At 48.3% G+C, this 18533-nt stretch overlaps 1 long non-coding RNA gene across 1 annotated transcript in view; it reads right to left on the reverse strand.

The window, feature by feature from the left end:
- Positions 1-589: 589 nt before the first annotated feature.
- LOC109549691 (uncharacterized) overlaps positions 590-18533 on the reverse strand; it is an 88205-nt gene continuing 70261 nt past the window's right edge. Inside the window, exons 7-10 of the long non-coding RNA XR_012330463.1 lie at positions 13696-13860; positions 9216-9333; positions 3874-4002; positions 590-1059 (exon numbers count right to left, since the gene is read on the reverse strand). This is a non-coding gene — a long non-coding RNA (uncharacterized lncRNA). The remainder of the gene's footprint in view (positions 1060-3873; positions 4003-9215; positions 9334-13695; positions 13861-18533) is intronic.

Genomic DNA, 18533 nt, shown 5'->3' on the forward strand with positions numbered 1-18533 from the left:
CAATAAAACTTCCCCTGGGCTTCCCTGGTGGCGCGGTGGTTGAGAGTCAGCCTGCCGATGCGGGGGACGCGGGTTCGTGCCCCGGTCCGGGAGGATCCCACATGCCACGGAGCGGCTGGGCCCGTGAGCCATGGCCGCTGAGCCTGCGCGTCCGGAACCTGTGCTCCGCGGCAGGAGAGGCCACAACAGTGAGAGGCCCAAGTACCGCAAAAAAAAAAAAAAAAAAACTTCCCCTGAAGGATAGCTTTATGGTCATGCATTTACAAAATCAGGCCATTGTGCTGAGCAAGGAGCCGTACGCCGTGGTGCGTGGTGTGTGGCAGTGGTGTGCTCTGCCTGCTGGGCCCGAAGGCCTAGTCAGTGAGGTCATGGCGGCCTTGGCCGTGGGATACGGACAGGATGGGGGTGGGGATGCCCATGGACGATCACAAATAGTCAGAAGACACTTTGTGCTGTGAAAACCTCAGCAATTCACCCAACAAAGGTCATTTACAGTCAAACAGGAGCTACTGCGGAGTCCAAGGCTGCAGGGGAAATTCTGGAAGGAAAGGAGTGTCCAGAGCCAGCCAGCGCTCTCAGAGGCCTGGGAACCAAGGAAAGGAGGATGCAGATGAATTTCCAGGTTTGGGAAAGAGAACTGATCAGCAGTATTCTTGCTTTTTAGTTTTTAAATAAGCTTTTCATTTTAGAACAATTTTGAATTTCCAGAAAAGGTGCAAAGATAGTCCACAGCCCCACGTGCCCATACCCGGTGTACAGAATAATTAACATGTGTCACAGTGAATGAACCAGTATCGTTACATCACTAACTGAAGTCCGGATTTTATTCAGATGTCTTCAGTTTTTACCTAACGCCCACTCTCCTTCTGCTCCAGGATCTCATCCAGGACGCCGCATCACACTTAATCCTGTCTCCTTAGATTCCTCTTGACTCATCGGACTCTCCTTGTTTTTGATGATCTTGGCAGTTTTGAGGAGCACAGGTCCAGTATTCTAAGGAATGTTCTTCTAGTTGGGTTTGTTGGATGTTCTCCTTGTGGTTAGACAGGGGTTCTGCATCTGGGGAGGAAAACCACAGAAGTCAGGTGCCCTTCTCATCACATCACATTGAGGGCCGGTACTATCAATGTGATTTATGTTGCCATTGACCTTGAGCGCCCGGCTGAGGTAGTGGCTACCAGATTTCTCCGTTGCGAAGTCGCTCTTGCAGGCTCCCCTTTCCATGCTGTCCTCTTGGAGGGAAGTCACTATGAAGTCACAGCCCACACTTGAGGGGCGGGAGTGATGTACCTCCTCGACAAGGCAGTATCTACAGGAGTCATTTGGAATTCTTCTGCCTGGGACCATGTCTATTCTCCTCCATTTAAAACAATGTATTGGGATCAACAGATGAATGGATAAAGAAGATGTGGCACATATATACAATGGAATATTAGCCATAAAAAGGAACAAAACTGGGTCATTTGTAGAGACGTGAATCGACCTAGAGACTGTCATACAGAGTGAAGTAAGTCAGAAAGAGAGAAACATATCGTATGTTAACGCATATATGTGGAATCTAGAAAAATAGTACAGATGAACCGGTTTGCAGGGCAGAAATAGAGACACGGATGTAGAGAACAAATGTATGGACACCAAGGGGGGAAGGAGGGGTGAGATATAAACTGGGAGATTGGGATTAACTTATATACACTAATATGTAAAGAAGAGATAACTAATGAGAACCTGCTGCAGAGCACAGGGAACTCTGCTTCACTTTGCTGTACAGTAGAAACTAACACAACATTGTAAAACAACTACGCCCCAATTAAAAAAAAAAAAGAAAATGGTGACCAAAGAAACAGTGTTGGGGGAGGGGGTAAATTAGGGGTTTGGGATTAACATGTACACACGACTGTATATAAAATAGATGACCGACAAGGCCTTCCTGCGTAGCCCAGGGAACTCTACTCCAGATTTTGTAATTACCTATAAGGGAAAAGAATCTGAAAAAAAAAAAAATATATATATATATATATATATATATATAACTGAATCACTGTGCTGTACACGTGAAACTAACATGACATTATAAATCAACTATAGTTCAATTTAAAATGCATTCAATTATTAATTTATATCATGATGGACTCATGAATATTTACACTCTACTTTGTACAAATATGTGTATACAATATTACGTTATTTATTTTGTTGCTAAAATTACTCAACCTTGGTCACTGGGAACTCGTTCAGCAGTTCCTGGGTCCCTTAGATGAGCCCCCATTGGTGTGTGTGTGGGCTTACTTTGGGGGAGTTTTGTTTCTTTAGCCCATCCTTGTTTGTTAGCACTCCAAAATGCTCTAAGCTCATCTTGTATATTTCCTGCCCCAGCTCTTTCTAGAAAGAGCCGTTTCTCCAAGAAGCCCTGCTCCCTTCTATCAGAGAATGGTATTAGAAACCAAGACTAGGTCTTGGTGGGGGGCTTGTTATTCCTGGGGAGTCATTTCTTCTAGGACCTCCCAGCAAACAGAGCCAAAGAACCTATGTGTGTGTACTCGCCTGACCATGTGGCCATCTGTATCTACACTAAGCTACCCCACGTCTCCACCTCTGATCCAGCAACACATGGACTATTCTCGCCTCTGCTTCTTGCTGGGCCGTAACCGTACAACCCAACCGTGTGAAACCTGGCTCCCGCCACCTCCTGGACATTCACCTCATGATTCAATTCCAGTTTACACATCTTGTGGCTTCAGAATTCTTAAGCCACATCCTCATGGGAGACAACTTTCCACCTAGAGTCCTGTGCTTGTGAGCAGCTCCCTTTGCCTTTGGTCTTAGAGTCTCCACTCATTCCCAAAGTTACTTGATCACCGTTCCTCCAACCCCCTCCAGGGAAGGTGTGTCATACATTTGTAGCACAGTTAGATTCTTTCGTCCCAGCCTGCCTTCCATCCTGGGATCCTCTGACCTCCTAAATGATTTTTTTAAATTTATTTTATTGAAGTATAGTTGATTTACAATGTTGTGTTAATTTCTGCTTACAGCAATGTGATTCAATTATACATATACATATTGCTTTTCATATCCTTTTCCATGAGGGTTTATCACAGGATATTGAATATAGTTCCCTGTGCTACACAGTGGGAACTTGTTGTTTATTAAATGATCTTTTAAATTTGCATATACTAAGGTTAGCGCTGTGCCATGAACAGGACAGTTTCGACAAACGCATAGCGTGATGTATCCGCTATTAAAGAATAGTTTCACTGTCCTGAAAGATGCCTGTGTTTCACCGATTCCATTCTCCTCCTGTACTTTTGTTTTTCCCTCCCATTTGCAAGTAAGCAGATATTTTAGATACCAAATAACGTTACATGTCATGTAATTTTTAATTGCTTGACATCAAGTAGTTACAAGAAACAAAAGGTTGTTTTAGAATCACACTATTATCAAATATGTTTGTTTTGTATTAGACCCATGTAACTTATTAGTCACAATAATTTAGAGGTGCAAACTTTTTCTTTTAGGTCACTGTGTACTTTCAGAGTTGAGAAAGCTGAATTCCAGAAGTTTCACTACCCCTCAAAAGGTCAGGGTCTGGCCATGCCCAGGAAGCCATCGATACTGTAGCAAGTGCAGAGCCAGTGTTGATACGTGGATTCAACCTCCCACCTGACCACGTCGTCACCTTTCAGAATTTTCATAAATCCGGGGGCTTCAAAACTTAGCAAGGACCTTCTTTTCACCCAGCAACCAGCCCTTGCCCGACCCCATTTTCTTAAAGTCTAAATCATGTCTATTTACAAACTCCAAGTTTTGCCACAAAGGCTTTACTATGCCCACTTTGCAGCCAAGATTAGAGCAAGATGCAGAGACGGATTTCCTCACCCCATGCTTGCAGTCAGTCGCTGCTTGTCGTTGACTACAGCTTCAAGATCTCAAGAGCACATGTCGTGGAGGTAAAACTTTATGACTTCCATTAATTCCGTGTCCTCGGCTGTCATGGTTCTCAGCTTGCTGTCAAACCACAGAAGTATATTTTTAGGATATTTCGAAGGGAAGCAGTGTGAGGACTTCTCAGACAAAATTTATAGCAAGGCTTCCTGAGAGACTGAAGCAGGTGGATTCTGCTAAATACACACATGCGCGCACACACGCAGAGAAACAAACGCACAGACACACGCACACACACGCAGAGACACGCGCACACACACGCAGAGACACACGCAGAGACACACACGCAGAGAAACAAACGCACAGACACACGCAGAGACACGCAGAGGCACGCGCGCACACACACGCAGAGACGCGCGCGCGCACACTGCCTTGCACATAGAAAGGATAGGAGATGCATTCTTCGGGACCTCAGCTACATCACAAGAACGTCCTTCTGTGTGTGTATTCTGATTCCTGGGCCTGCGTTTTCCCTTTCGGTGTCACCTCAGGCACAGGGAAAAGCATGCCACAGTAGTAGGGAAGGAGGGAAACCAGGAGGGAGGGAGAGAATAAAGTGAAAGGACAGGAGGAAGGAAGGGGAGAGAGAAGGAGAGAGACACGGAGAGGCAGGAGACCCATCAGTGATGCCAGAAATGGGCAGAGGGAACGCTGATGGAGGGAATCGGGAAAGAACTTCTCCTTTCAGTGAAGAATCCGCAACAAGCCTCTCCCCAGGTGGCCAATCGTCTCTCTCCAAGTGACTTTTTTTTTTTTTTTTTTTTTTTGCGGTACGCGGGCCTCTCACTGTTGTGGCCTCTCCCGTTGCGGAGCACAGGCTCCGGACGCGCAGGCTCAGCGGCCATGGCTCACGGGCCCAGCCGCTCCGCGGCATGTGGGATCTTCCCGGACCGGGGCACGAACCCGTGTCCCCTGCATCGGCAGGCGGACTCTCAACCACTGCGCCACCAGGGAAGCCCCCAAGTGACTTTTTTTTAAATAACGTTATCAAAATGTTCTGCCTCTAGCAAATCTTCTCCTGATCAGAGATAATAAATATGCAACTTTATTATTGCTTTATTCATCACTAACCCTGAACAATACCGACGGCCCGGGTCTCTTTGGCCTTCAAAGGACCTTCCTTCAATAAAAAGATTATAACTGTTTGGGTATAAAGATGAATATATTGATAATATCTATTAACTTTTCATTTGGCCTAAAATTGTGTATTTTTTTCTTCTGGTTTTAAATGAAATTAGGACATTTTTGTGGGTTCTGAGCACACAAAAGTACTACGGGCCCTGGACACTGTCCCCACTGGATACGTTGGCCCTCACGATACCCTTCTGTCCATTGGTTGGTGCAGTTCACGTACGTCACCACGTGGTCCCCGGGTCCTGACCCCAACCTGGGGTGCGGAGTTAACACCATATGCGATCTGGGTGTGAGTTTGTATTGCCAAGCGCCAGTGGTTGAATTCAATTGTTCTACATTCACTGTCTATTCTTAAAAACCAGCAGAAAATATGTGCACATCTGTACTGTAAAGTTGACAAAAGCAGCACTCGTGTGACAGAGAGGGACTGAGTTTACTCAGAAAGATGAGTTTCGTCCTGCTCCACCGAGAGCTCGTTTCTGTCCCGTGGAACCACCCAGAGTGGAGGAAAGTGACCTGGAAAAGGTAAGGTGTCAGGAGGAGAGGTTGTCATTCTTTTCTGGGTAAAGATTCTGAGGGCATAGGCATTAAAAAACAGAAAAAAAGAAAGAAGATAAGATAAAAGGAAAAGCAAATTCCAAAGACTCTCCTTTTCGTCTTGAGAATTAGACACTGTCCCTCAAGTCTTTCACGATTTTTAGGATTTGTTCTTAGGACGGTTTTCAGAATGAAGCAAGGCATTTCTTTGCCAAATTGATCTATTGTCAAAATATAGTGTTTACACTTTTGTAACTCAAATCGCTAGAGAACTTCACAGAGGCACCTTACAGGAGCTGTTTTTTAAAGTACCAAACAGCCTCTCGTGCAGCCGCCGCACAGGCTGTGGGAGTGAATGGGAGCCTGTACGGCGAGTTCCCTTAAATGTGGATACACCAGGCAAGTACAGCAGAACCGTCAATTCTTTTGCACTTAAATTGCATTTTTTGTAGACCATTTCTCCCAGGTCTTTGCATGATTCATGTCTTATCTTTAAGGTCACAGCTCAGCTATTCCCCACTAGAATGAGAACTTTCCCGACCACTCTGCTGTTCCTTATGCCACTTCCGTATTTTATTTTCCTGGTAATATTGGTGATCCTCAGAAATTATTTAGATATTTGTGGACTGGTGGTTGGTTCACTTGTGTGTTGTTTATCTTCCACTGCTAGAATTTAAGCCCCATGAGCACAGACCACTTACATGTTTTGTTCGCTGTTGTGTTTCCAGTGTCTGGAATAGTGCCCGCCACACATTTGTGGAATAAACGGTTGAATGAATGAATGAATTTAAAGTCTCCTCCAGAGACCATTGGAAACAGACTTCTGAATATTTCTGGGAAGTAACAAGGAGTTAGAATCGGAGGTCCTGGATGGTCCTCTGACCTCACTCACTCATTTACAGATGAAGACAGTGCTGTGACCTAAAAACGTAAGAATTGCCCTGGCGGGACCACTCTGAGGTTCAGAGGCCCCAGCTGTTTCCAATTCCTGAGGCAGCCCTCAAACCACAATTTGAAAATAAAGGCACATGAAAATCAGACCGAGAACCAACCCAAGGCATCTTCTCTAAGATAAATAACGGTCTGTCTGCTCTCACGCAGCTGATATTAATCAAGGCGAGGCCATCGGACACCAAAACCAAACATGTGTCTCTGTCTCCGAGCTTTTAGCCCAAGCTCGCGATCTCTCGTTCCCGTTCCCTCTCCTGGCTCCCACGTCCCTCACTCAAGGTTAGTAAAAATGAAAAGAGCTACAGCTTAGGAAGATTTCACCATATCCTGGGCATGACACTAAGTGTTTTATATTCCTCATCTCCCGGAGGAGACACCATTATCCCCAATTCATAGGAGAAGAATTTAGGCTTAAGATGTTAGACATTTGCCTGAGGTCACACAGCTAAGAATATGGGAGCTTGAGCACAGCTCAAAAAAATTAAATAATTTTTTGAATAGAGAATACATTCATAGTGTCCAAAATTTGAAAAATACGTATAAATTTACTAAAAAAAAGACCCACCCTCCTACTCATAACTACCCAGTGTCTCACGCCACCCACAGACACAACCATCATAAGTTTCTTGAGGCCCTTTCTAGAGATACATTATGCATATACAAGTCAATAGGGTGTGTGTGTGTGTGTGTGTGTGTGTGTGTGTGTGTGTGCGTGTGCACACACACACACATGGACATTCTTTTGTAACTTTTTGCTGTGGAAAACCATGAACATATACAAAACCAGACAAAATCCTGTAATGGAAACCCATGTTCCCATCAACCTGCTTCAAGTAGTATCGCCTCAAGAACAATCCTGTTTCAACCACACCCGACCTGCCCCCTCCCAGACATCACAGCATTTCATCTGTAAATATTTCTGGGTGTCTATCTAAAGGATGAAGACTTTTAAAACATAATCAAAATACAATAATCACAACCTAAAAATGAACAATAATTCCTTAATAACCTAAAAAATCTAGGCAGTATTCAAATTTCTGATGGCTTCACAAATGTCAGCCTCTTTTATCAGTCACTGATACATCTTTTAAGTCTCTTTTATATATATATTTTTTACCTTTTATGTTTTAATTTTCATTTTATATTGGAGTATAGTTGATTTACAATGTTGTGTTAGTTTCAGGTGTACAGCAAAGTGATTCAGTTATACATACACGTGTCTATTCTTTTTAAAATTCTTTTCCCATTTGGGTTGTTACAGAACACTGAGTAGAGTTCCCTGTGCTATACAGTAGGTCCTTGCTGGTTATCTATTTTTTATATATAGTAGTCTGTATATGCCAATCCCATCTCCCAATGTATCCCTCTCCCCTCACCTTTCCCCTTAAGTCTCTTTTAATCTATAGATTCTCCCTCTACTTTTATTCTTTTACACTCCTTGCTATTTATTTGTTGACAAAATTGTTTGTTTCTTCTGTAGGATTTCTAACAGTCTAGATTATGTAAGCGGGAAAAAATCCCTTTTACACAAATGGTAGCATAAAATTCATACTGTTTTGTACTTTTTTCACTTAACAGACCTGGCTAATCCATTTGACAAATCCTTGTTGAGCACCTAAAGCTTTTCTGGGTGCTGCAGACAGAACAGTATGTAAAGCAAAGAGGCAAAGCAAACATCCCAGGGGATGGAGACGGGCACACCTAAATAAAGAAAGAAAGAAATGGGCACAACATTGAACACGTATTATCAGGAGAATAAAGCCGGGAAAGGACAGCAACTGCGTGATGAGAACTTCAAGTCTCAACCACCCGAGACGACGGCATTTGAGCCAACTCTGAAAGCAGATGAGAGCCTGAGTCAGGCGCCTCTCTGTGGGAACAGCGTTTTACGTAGAGGAACAGCAAGTACAGTGGCTCCACGTACACCAGAGAAACAAGACTTTAGTCCAGGAGTTGCAAATATTTCCCCTTCAGTGTAGTTTTTCCCTTTTGCTTTTTGTATGGCGACTCTCACCATTTAGGAAATTTTGACTTTTAAAAATGTTGTCATCTGTAAATTTTCTCTTTTATGGCCCCTGGGTTTGGGCCAGAGTTAAAAAAGAGCTTGGATTTTGAGTCACCGTGTTGCTTCACGGCCCAAGATGGCCTGGGTGTAACTACGGTTCTAAATAACCACAGAATCTCAACGGTTGAACATCACAAAGCTAATTTCTTGCTCACACCATCCATCCATCCAGGGCAGACCAGCTCAGCCTACTGTCACTCAGGGACCCAAGCTCCAGACGCGGCCACTACCGCTGTGTCAGAGGAGCTGTAGCGAACTGCACATCAGCACTGGCAGGCTTTCGTTCACATTTCATGGGCTAAAGCTCCACCTACAGCCCACCTGAGCTCAAGGTGGTGGGCAGTGCAGCTCCAGGTGTGCCCGGCAGGGGAAGGGACCACGTGTGAACAGCCCAGGAGGGTCATTAGACAACCTAGCTCAAGACAAGGTGAAGGAGTTTTCTATTAACCCCAATTCTAGGACTTTCCCTAACCCAGTCAAAAGCAAAGTAGTGCAAAACAGACACACGACTAGACCCAGCTGATTGGTTTGTGTGGCCAGTTTGAGAATCTGTACAGGACAGGTGCCTCAGAGAGCATCACCTACTCACCCACAAAGCGCCACGGCTTCCACTGTCTTCCAGGACGAAGAGACTGTATCCTTCACACTTCAGGAGCCAAGAGGGCACGGTTACCCCCTGGCTAGGTTAGCTTTTCTGGGTGCGACATCTGGAACCAATGCACAAATGAATGCTGGTTACTCTTAGATAAAAATAAATAGTCTGTCCCCTACAGACCCAGAGAAAGGTGCTGTTTGTTTAAATGATGGATTTTTTGCAGATTTAGTGAAGCCCATGGGTCTTGGAACTTTCAACATAAACCATGAGGAAACCAAAATAAACACTTTTACAGAGCAGAGGAGATAGGAAGCTTTTCTTCAGCACGAATCATGAGCTAATGACTGCTCCTAAAAATGTAAACAAAATTAATTTATGCTCAGTCAGCAGCTAGAGAAGACGAAGAACCCAGTACCTGCCTCGTGTTCAAATAGAGACTATTTGGAGACAAGAGCTGTGTCTGAGTTTTCTGCCTGCTCGGATACAATCTCCAGTAACGGGGGCTTCCTTTGAAAACATATATGAGTTGTAATAGAAACGGGCATCTCATGGGAAACTCAGCCTAGAAACCAGTGGACACCAGACTTTGATGGACATGAAACGATACCCAAAGCATCCTGAGAATCTCACCCAGCAGCAGAAGTGGGTGGGGTTCCACGTACAAGAACCTCGGGGGAAAGGGGGGACCTGAGCGTTAGTGCTGGTGCCTTGCTGGGACGGGTAGCGGTGAATCTGCTTCATAATCTGGGACAGAATGCAGTGGTAAAGGAGCTCATCGAAGTTCAGTTGCCTTTTGGGGATCCAGGCCACGCACTCACTGAAGAGACAGGGATGGTAAGGAAAGAGATGTCACGTGACAACCTCTTACTTCATTAGAACAGGAGAGCATGAAAAAGACAAATCCCTGTTTTGGATGAGTCGGTTTAAAGAAGATTTTAAAAAAAGACCGTGCCAGATGGTATTATTGTACTATTTATTCCAAATATTTGCTTTTCCTTGCTACTAGGCACACCCCTAGAGGCTCCTGCCTGGAGAGAGAACAGACATGCTGCCCACTGAGGTTCACTGTGTGACTTTCTTTGTCAAGTGGGATTTATACAATTGTCTGAACAGATGTTTTAAGAGCCCCGGCATGCTTCTGCCATTGTTTTGTCCCCTCTGCCACAAGACTAAGATAGGGGCCCCTCCTAGCCCGTATTGCAGAAGAATGCAGGGTGAAAGCTGATGTACCGCCAACACGTACACGAGCAAGAAATAAATATCCGATGTTGGAAGGCACTAGGGTTTTGGAAGCCATTTATTATTGCAACATAACATAGCTCAGGCTGATGGATGTAGATATCAGGACCAGAACCGTAGTGCTGATCTGGCAAAGACCCTGACATATATAGCATGTTGCCTGCAATCAGGAAAATGGAGCAAATGAGCTTGTGGCTTTAGTTAAGAAGTGGGGAAAACAGAACATGGGTACCATGAGTTTGCTTTTATTGCCTGCATTTGACAAGGAACTACAAGAAAGAGATAAGCTCCAAAAAGATTTCCAGTTTGAAAGGAGAACTGAAAGGGAAATACGGGAAATCCCGATATCCCAAAGTTAAGAGAGTCAGAACAGGGGGGTGGGGAGTAAAGATGGGATAAGGGAAAGTGGGTGAAAGCTGTCTCAGAAGTAATGGGTCTCTAAGTCTCCTTGTCCCTCCCTTGTCCTGGGCCACTTCTTCCTTGCCTCCCTGGAGAGGGTAGAACTGCAGGTCAGGGGACTGGGACATGGCAATCATAGTGGTGGGTACAGGTAAAGTATGTCTATTGAACGTTTGCTGCAGAGATATTCCAGCCTTTTTCTCCCATTCAACTCCCAGATCACTGGTGGCCATACCCTTCCTCTCCAGCCAGGAGATGAAAAGACTCCCGATGGAGAATCTCACCAGCCCGACAGGAAACATTCTAAGATATTGACATTAGGGTCCCCCAACAGATGGTCACAATATAGTGTGAAAATCAACAAGTCCCAGTCAGGAACTCAGAGCTTCTAATCAGCCTTTTATTTCTCAGATCTTAAACTCTGCAGCCAGGACTGACTCACACACACACACACACACACACACACACACACACACACACACACACACACACACACACACACACACACACACACACACACACACACACACACACACACACACACACACACACACACACAGAGTTAATATATTCAGAGACATAAGAGAAGATTTATCATCCATGACACAAGAATGAAGTTTTTTGAAAAGGGATCATTCAGACATTCAAAGTTCAAAAAAGAGCTCTTGGAAATTCAAATTGATTGCAGAAACGACGAAATCTCCCAGAGAGTAGTCAAAAACACAAAAAGATGAAAAATACAGTGAAAATAGTAAAATTAGAGGACCAGGTGGTCCAACACTAATATTTAATAGGCGTTCCAGAAATATACTAGAAAAAAAGAGATATGAAATCATCAATTCAATGGTTTAAGAATATTCTCAGAACTGAAGGACATGAGTGACCAAAGTGTGAGAGTCATTGAGATTCGTATCAAAGCTCGGCATGTGAAACGTCCACTTCCAGGAACCGTCAGGAGATCCTACAAGTTTCTAGAGAGGAAACACAGATCACACAAAGGGTCAGCATTCATGGCTTTAGATTTCTTAGGAAAGGTACTAGGGGCTTCCCTGGTGGTGCAGTGGTTGAGAATCTGCCTGCCAGTGCAGGGGACACGGGTTCCAGCCCTGGTCCGGGAAGATCCCACATGCGGTGGAGCAACTAAGCCCGTGCGCCACAACTACTGAGCCTGCGCTCTAGAGCCCGCGAGCCACAACTACTGAGCTCACGTGCCTCGAGCCCGTGCTCCGCAACAAGAGAAGCCACCGCGTTGAGGAGCCTGCGCACAGCAATGAAGAGCCCCCGCTCACCACAGCTAGAGAAAGTCCACGCGCAGCCATGAAGACCCAACACAGCCAAAAAAAAATATATATATATACTAGAAGCAAGAAGATATTCTAAAGAAAAATATTATCTGAACTATTCCTCTCTATCTGGCAAAACTTGAGCTTGAGTATGAGAGTAAAATAAAGACATTCTAAGACATGCAAAGCCTCCAAAATGTATCTCGTACACACATATAATTTTGCAGGAAGCTACTAGAAGTACTCCACCAAAATGAGAGAGCATGGCAAGAAAGAAGAGGTGTGGGGTGTGCAGGAACCGCCCCCACCCCCCCAGAGAGAAACAAAGGGCATCCCGAGGATGAGAAGGGAGGCCCCGAGATGACCCGACAGAGGCAACCCCATCCGGATGGGAGCCCAGTGACGCCATGGGTCATCAGAACACCCCCTGCTGTCTCCTGAAACCAGGCGCCCAGCTGAGCACCCACCCCGTCGAGCTCATCCGGCTTCTCCCGTTCATGTACTGATGAAGCCCCTTCTTCTCCTCTACGACCTACAGCTCCTGATCAGCTGAGACCCCCCCATTTCACCCCCCAGAAATGTCCTTCTCTGGCAACTCCTGGGAGGCTCTGGTGACTTTAGACCCAGAAGTTCTGAGCAGCTGACCAGATCACATCGCCCCTGGGCCCAGAACCTGTTCCACAGCCAGGTACCTCAATGGTGGGAGCCCGGGGCTCCCCACGGACTTGCGTCCCAACATTTCCAGAAGGGCCTCTTTCTTTGCATTCAGGGAATCTCGACCCAGAAATTCCGTTGAAGTTACCTTCTCCTGGGAACCTAGGGGCAGCTTTTTAAAATCTATTTAACTTTTTTATTCCAGTTAATTTTGCATTTGCTACCCAATCAAAACTGAACAATGGATCCTTTGGGGATATACACATGGGCTGGAAATCAATTTTAAAAAGAAGAGGAATCATGGACACCAAAGTTTGGAGAGGGACTAGCGGGGCGTCAAGGGAAGGGGCTGCCACGAAAACAAGGAGCAGGGAGGGTTTTGGAAATGTTGTCGTGATTCTCCTTCAGAGCCTGAGACAGGAGTAGGCAGGGTTCATTTCATTCCTCTTCTTCTGATGGCCCATAAATGTTTTATATTCTATGATGTACGATACATTTCACCAAAAAATTTATTTTTTTTATTTAAAAGAGTCAGGTAGCAGTGAATGGCTTAAGCAACAAAAATAAGACTGCAGGTGCTCTGTACTGACGCAGGAGGATCGCTAAGGTATAGCGTCAGGTGAACGGAACAGGGGCAGAACAGCCCGCTTAGGAGGCAGTCACTGAGTAGAGAAGTAAGAAAAGGAGACACCTACCTGTCCACCCCTGCCTGCGTATCCATCAAAATGTCCCTGTAAGGACACATTCGGGACAGTTAACACTGAAGTGAACACCGGACGCCGGGGGACCAAAATCGCAATTATCCTCACATCCTGCCCCTTCATAGTTTTGAATTTTGAGGTGTTTGAAGGTTTTGCTTATTCAAAAAACTTTGTTTATAAAAAGAAGTCTGACAGTACCAAACGTTATTGAAGATGCGGTGGGCCCATCGGGAAACCTCCTTGGAAAGCAATCTGGAAATACCTCAGAGAGCTGGGGCCAGCGCCGGTGCTTCCAGAAAACCTCCCTCGCGTGTGTTCAGGAACATACACAGGAACGCTCAGAGCAGCCTTGTGCACAGTGAGCTAGAAGGGAAGAAAGATAGAAAGAAGGGTAGCAGCCTAAAATCTCCCCCAAGAGGAAAATGCATTTAAAGAAATTCCCACTGATCCGTACAACAGACCATCATCCCAGAGCAGAAATGAATCCACGAGGATCAAAACCCCCAATTAAACGTGGAAAGGAAGCAAGTGTGAAGATGATACACGCTCTGTAATACTGCTTATGTGGTGGTGTTCACACACATGAAAAAATTCTAGGGCTCCCCTGGTGGCGCAGTGGTTGAGAGTCCGCCTGCCGATGCAGGGGACACGGGTTCGTGCCCCGGTCTGGGAAGATCCCACATGCCGCGGAGCGGCTGGGCCCGTGAGCCATGGCCGCTGAGCCTGCGCGTCCGGAGCCTGTGCTCCGCAACGGGAGAGGCCACAACGGTGAGAGGCCCGCGTACCGCAAAAAAAAAAAAAAAAAAAGATTCTATGTATTTATATGTAAAGTGCATGAGGAGGACCCAGGTGAATTTCCGGATAGATATTACCTCCAGGAAAAGATGGGAAATAAACTAAGGGAAAGGTATAGAGAGGCTTCACCTGGCTGGGTCGTGCCTTCTTCCTGAAGCTGTGGGTGGGCGCACGCCCTTTATTGTATTACCTGTTCTAACTTCTCGATTCTACGTTATACTTCATTTAAGTCAACAAAATACCTCACTCAGCGTACATTAGATTATAATAACACAAGATGAACAGAAAAGATCAATTCCAACAAGTCTGACCCTGCAGGGGTACTTTCACCATGTTGCGTCCAGCCAGATTCATTTGAACAGAAAAAAAAAAGGTAGGAATAAAAAGGTCCTGGAGTTTTGCTATGAAATCATCAGATATTTGGAGCTGTGAGGAATTTTACCCATTGCATAGTCCAAGCCCCTCATTTTTATAGAAGAAACTGGGGCCCAGAAAGGGAAGTGACCTGCCCACGGGCATGAGACAGAGAAAGTCCATGATGGGACCTCGTCCAGGTCCCCGTCTCCTGGCCCCTGGCCCGGGGCTTTGTCCTGGACGCCGCATTCTTATCAGGGAAGGAGCAGTGATTTCCCAAGAAGGCGTGTAGTTCCTGGACCCAAACATTGGCCAGGCGGTCGCTTGGGTACCACACCAGTGAGCCTCTGCCCGGCAAATCCTGAGAACGGGATTTCCTAGAGGGAGCAAAGCAAACAGCCCAGTGCGTGAGTCAGATGTGAGTGCAGCAACCTTCCCAGGAGGTGGACTGGGTGACTCGCCTGCTAGCCTGCCCCTTGTACACGTGTTACAGAGTTATAGACGGTGGACTGTGTGCGTGTGTGCCCGTGCGTGTGTGTGCCATCTAATATATAGTAAGTGCGCGGTGCTTGGTACCATTAGTGTCATCCTTTTAGGAGAAGTCACAAGTTTTCAGGGCCTGAAAACAAGGCTACTTTGGTTCAGAGAAGAGAAAAAAACCCCACAAAACTGCCCTGGACCTAGTCCATCTGTCTCATGTTTGAAGTTTAAGGTGAACTAGTCTTTCCCAGCTTGCCGAAGCAATGCACGTGGACCTGGACGTGTGTTCTCCCATCCCCTCGGAGCGCCTCCACGGACACCCCAGGGAGGAGGGTGATGGCAAGAAAATAAGACAGTTGTCCTTTAACCACAGACACATCCCCTTGAACGTCTGGGGACCTCATGGGCGGGTCAACGGCTCTCAGACGATGCTCAGACCAGCCAGTGAGGCCACACCTCTCCTTGCTGGGCTGTGTAGCCACGTCACTGGCTGTATAAAGAAGCACGTCTGAATGACAAGTGACAGAGGACTTCAGAAGAGGCAAGGATCAGCAAAGCCTCCAGAGGGAGGGAGAGAGGTCCCAGCCTTGGAGAACACGGGTGGTCAAGGGCTCTGCGTCCAGTTCCGGGGTGTGTGTGTTAGGGGTCCTCACACCACCAGGCAGATCCGTGACGCCCGCTGGGTGTCCTACACTTCAACTCGGTTCTCAGGCTGTCCACCTGGAGGCAGGCTCGGGTCCCTCAGCGCAGGGGCTCGGCCCCAAAGACCGCCCCCCAACCTCAGACGCCAGGCACAGGTGCAGACCGTGCCCTGGGCTTCTGACGAATGGCGGTAAACGGGAGGCTCCCAGGACCGGCCTCCTTGGGTACAGAGCTCAGAGAAGCAGCGTGTTGACTAGATCTCCACTTGATTATAAAAGGGTGTAAGGAGGACGGGCCAGATGGAGGAGACGCAGAGGACGGGCTCTGCGCCGTCCCGGGGCACACCACCCTCCCAGACCTCCGTTGTCCACCGCCCCGCAGCTCTCCAAGGCCCAGACCTCCGTGGTCCACCGTCCCGCAGCTCTCCAAGGCCCAGACCGCCGTTGTCCACCGCCCCGCAGCCCTCCAAGGCCCAGACCTCCGTGGTCCACCGCCCCGCAGCTCTCCAAGGCCCAGACCTCCGTGGTCCACCGCCCCGCAGCTCTCCAAGGCCCAGACCGTGGTCCATGTACCCACAGCCCCTGCTCCCGGGAGACTCGGCCGTGAGCCCACAGGGAGCTGGACTCAGGAAACCCGGCTGCAGACAGCAAGCTGAACTCACACCCTCCCCGCTCACGTGCCCACCTTCCCCTCGTCTTTGTTGCCAACCCCCTGTTCTCACGTGAGGCTCCCTTGGTCCTCAGGATGTCTCCCCCTGGGAAGTGCCTTGACCGCTCACTAAAAAATAAGTCTGGGGAAGACCTGCCTTACCTGCTCATCCCTGGACGGTCTAAACCCCGCACACGTTCGCTCAAGCCGGGCGCCCGCAGACGTGCACGACCCCAGCCCGGGTCGGGGGACCAGGGCTCTCTCACTGTAGACAGCTGTGTCGCTGTTTGGAGTCAGGACTAAGGTCGTGCGTGTGCCCCCGCCGCCGGACGGGCCGGGCGTGGGCACCTCTGTCCCGAGCGCCCAGCGCGTCTGCAGCCATTGTGGTTTCTGATGGTCAGGTCACCGCAGGGCCCCCCGTGGGAGCAGAGATGAGAAGTGAGCTCTGGACCCCACGGGCTGGGCCACCGCAGGGGCCTTTGAACAACGCAACGCTGTCCCGAGGGCCGGGGCTCTGCGCAGGGCCCCACTGGTGACAGTTTCTGTTGGGCCGCAGCAGGCCCTCCCTGTGCCTTTTGTGGAGACAGGGAAATGGGGTTTCTGCTTTGGGGAAAGATGCAGCGGAGAATATGCTTCTCATTACACTGCACGGAGACACGTGAGGAGGGTCAGGCCCGGGTCCCGGCGGCTGCGGCTTGAGCACCAATTTCCTCCCGCGGGTCAGCTGCCTGACTCACGCACTTTCCCGAGAATCTGACACTGTAAGACTCAGGGCATGGGAATGAGAGGCCGGGGGGGGCCAGAGTTTATCTCACTGGCTTGTTTCTTTCCTTCTCTCTCCATCTCCACCCTCCCTCGAGGCCCCTACGTCCCTGATTCTGTCTTCCTGCCTTCCAGCCGTGGAGACTCGCCCCGTCGCTGCCCCGCTTCCCACTCTGTCTCCGCGGCTCCGGCTTCCAGGCCCTCACCCCATCCATCCCGTCCGTGCCAGGGCTGCCCAGCGGGCAGACACATCAGAGGCGTCCCGGCCCGGCGTCTCCCCTTGCCCGTCGCGAGGCGCGGTCGCCATCTGCTTTCAATGAAGTGTGGGTTTTGGTACGTATTATGGAAACAGAAACGGAAAAACCATCGAGGTCCCTCCTGCAAAAACCATCATTATCCACCGAAAGGAGCTCTTAGCAACTTCCGGGTGGAGAGCACATCACTGTGAACGAAGAGGAATTCAGACAGGGATTCTGGCGGGGCTACACAGACGGGAGAGGGAGACGTGGAATGTTCTCACTCACCCAGCAGTCGGGGGAGAGCGCCTTAGCCCGGCAAACAGAGCGGTCCTGCAGCCACGGCTGCGCAATCCACCGGCCCGGCCGCCCGGTTCCTCTGTGACTCAGGAATGTGGGCTGGCAGGGCCGCCGCGGCCGGCTGAGTGGTGAGAGGAACACCCGCACCCCATCGAGGGCCAGCTCTAGCAGAGAGCAAATGCCATCTGCCCTAGGGCCCCGTGCACGGGACAGCGGCCCGGCTGCCCTTCCAGGAGGAAGTCACCCTCCTCCCCTCAGCCCACGTGCTGAGGGACTGCTGTGTGTCAGGCATCAACCTCAGCAAGTCTCCAGCTGAGCACGTGAGGACAGTGCCTGTGTGTGCCAGGCACTCGGGAAGCATCTGGAAGGAATGCAGTCACGACAGATGGGGCTGGACAATGTCCTCTGTCTTTTCTCTGACATGAGGAGAGCCAGCACGGCCCCTGCCAGAGAGTGGCACAGATTTACGTCCTGCGTGAGATCCCGTGTGCGTGTGTTCGTGTGTGTTTCAGAACCCCGCCATCCCTCCACTCAGGGATGCCTGAAATTCCAGGCTTACAGACCTCTTTCCTTCTTCCGTCCTAAGATACCATTATCTCAGAGAGAATAACACTTCGAGCTTTATCAGTAATTGGCATCTTAGGGGAAATTAGTTCATCAGACTTTCCTCAAGGGAAAGTCTTAATGGAGGGAAAAGGGAAGAAAATGAGTGCTAAGTACCGATGCGGGGGCAGAGCACACAGAGCTAGATGGTCCCAGGGGTCCCGGCGGAGGAGGGCTGGGCTGGGCTGGGCGCGGAGTGCGCAGTGCGTAGGTCTG

The sequence above is a fragment of the Tursiops truncatus genome, chromosome 2, assembly GCF_011762595.2.
Source record: "Tursiops truncatus isolate mTurTru1 chromosome 2, mTurTru1.mat.Y, whole genome shotgun sequence".
Lineage (NCBI taxonomy): Eukaryota > Metazoa > Chordata > Mammalia > Artiodactyla > Delphinidae > Tursiops > Tursiops truncatus.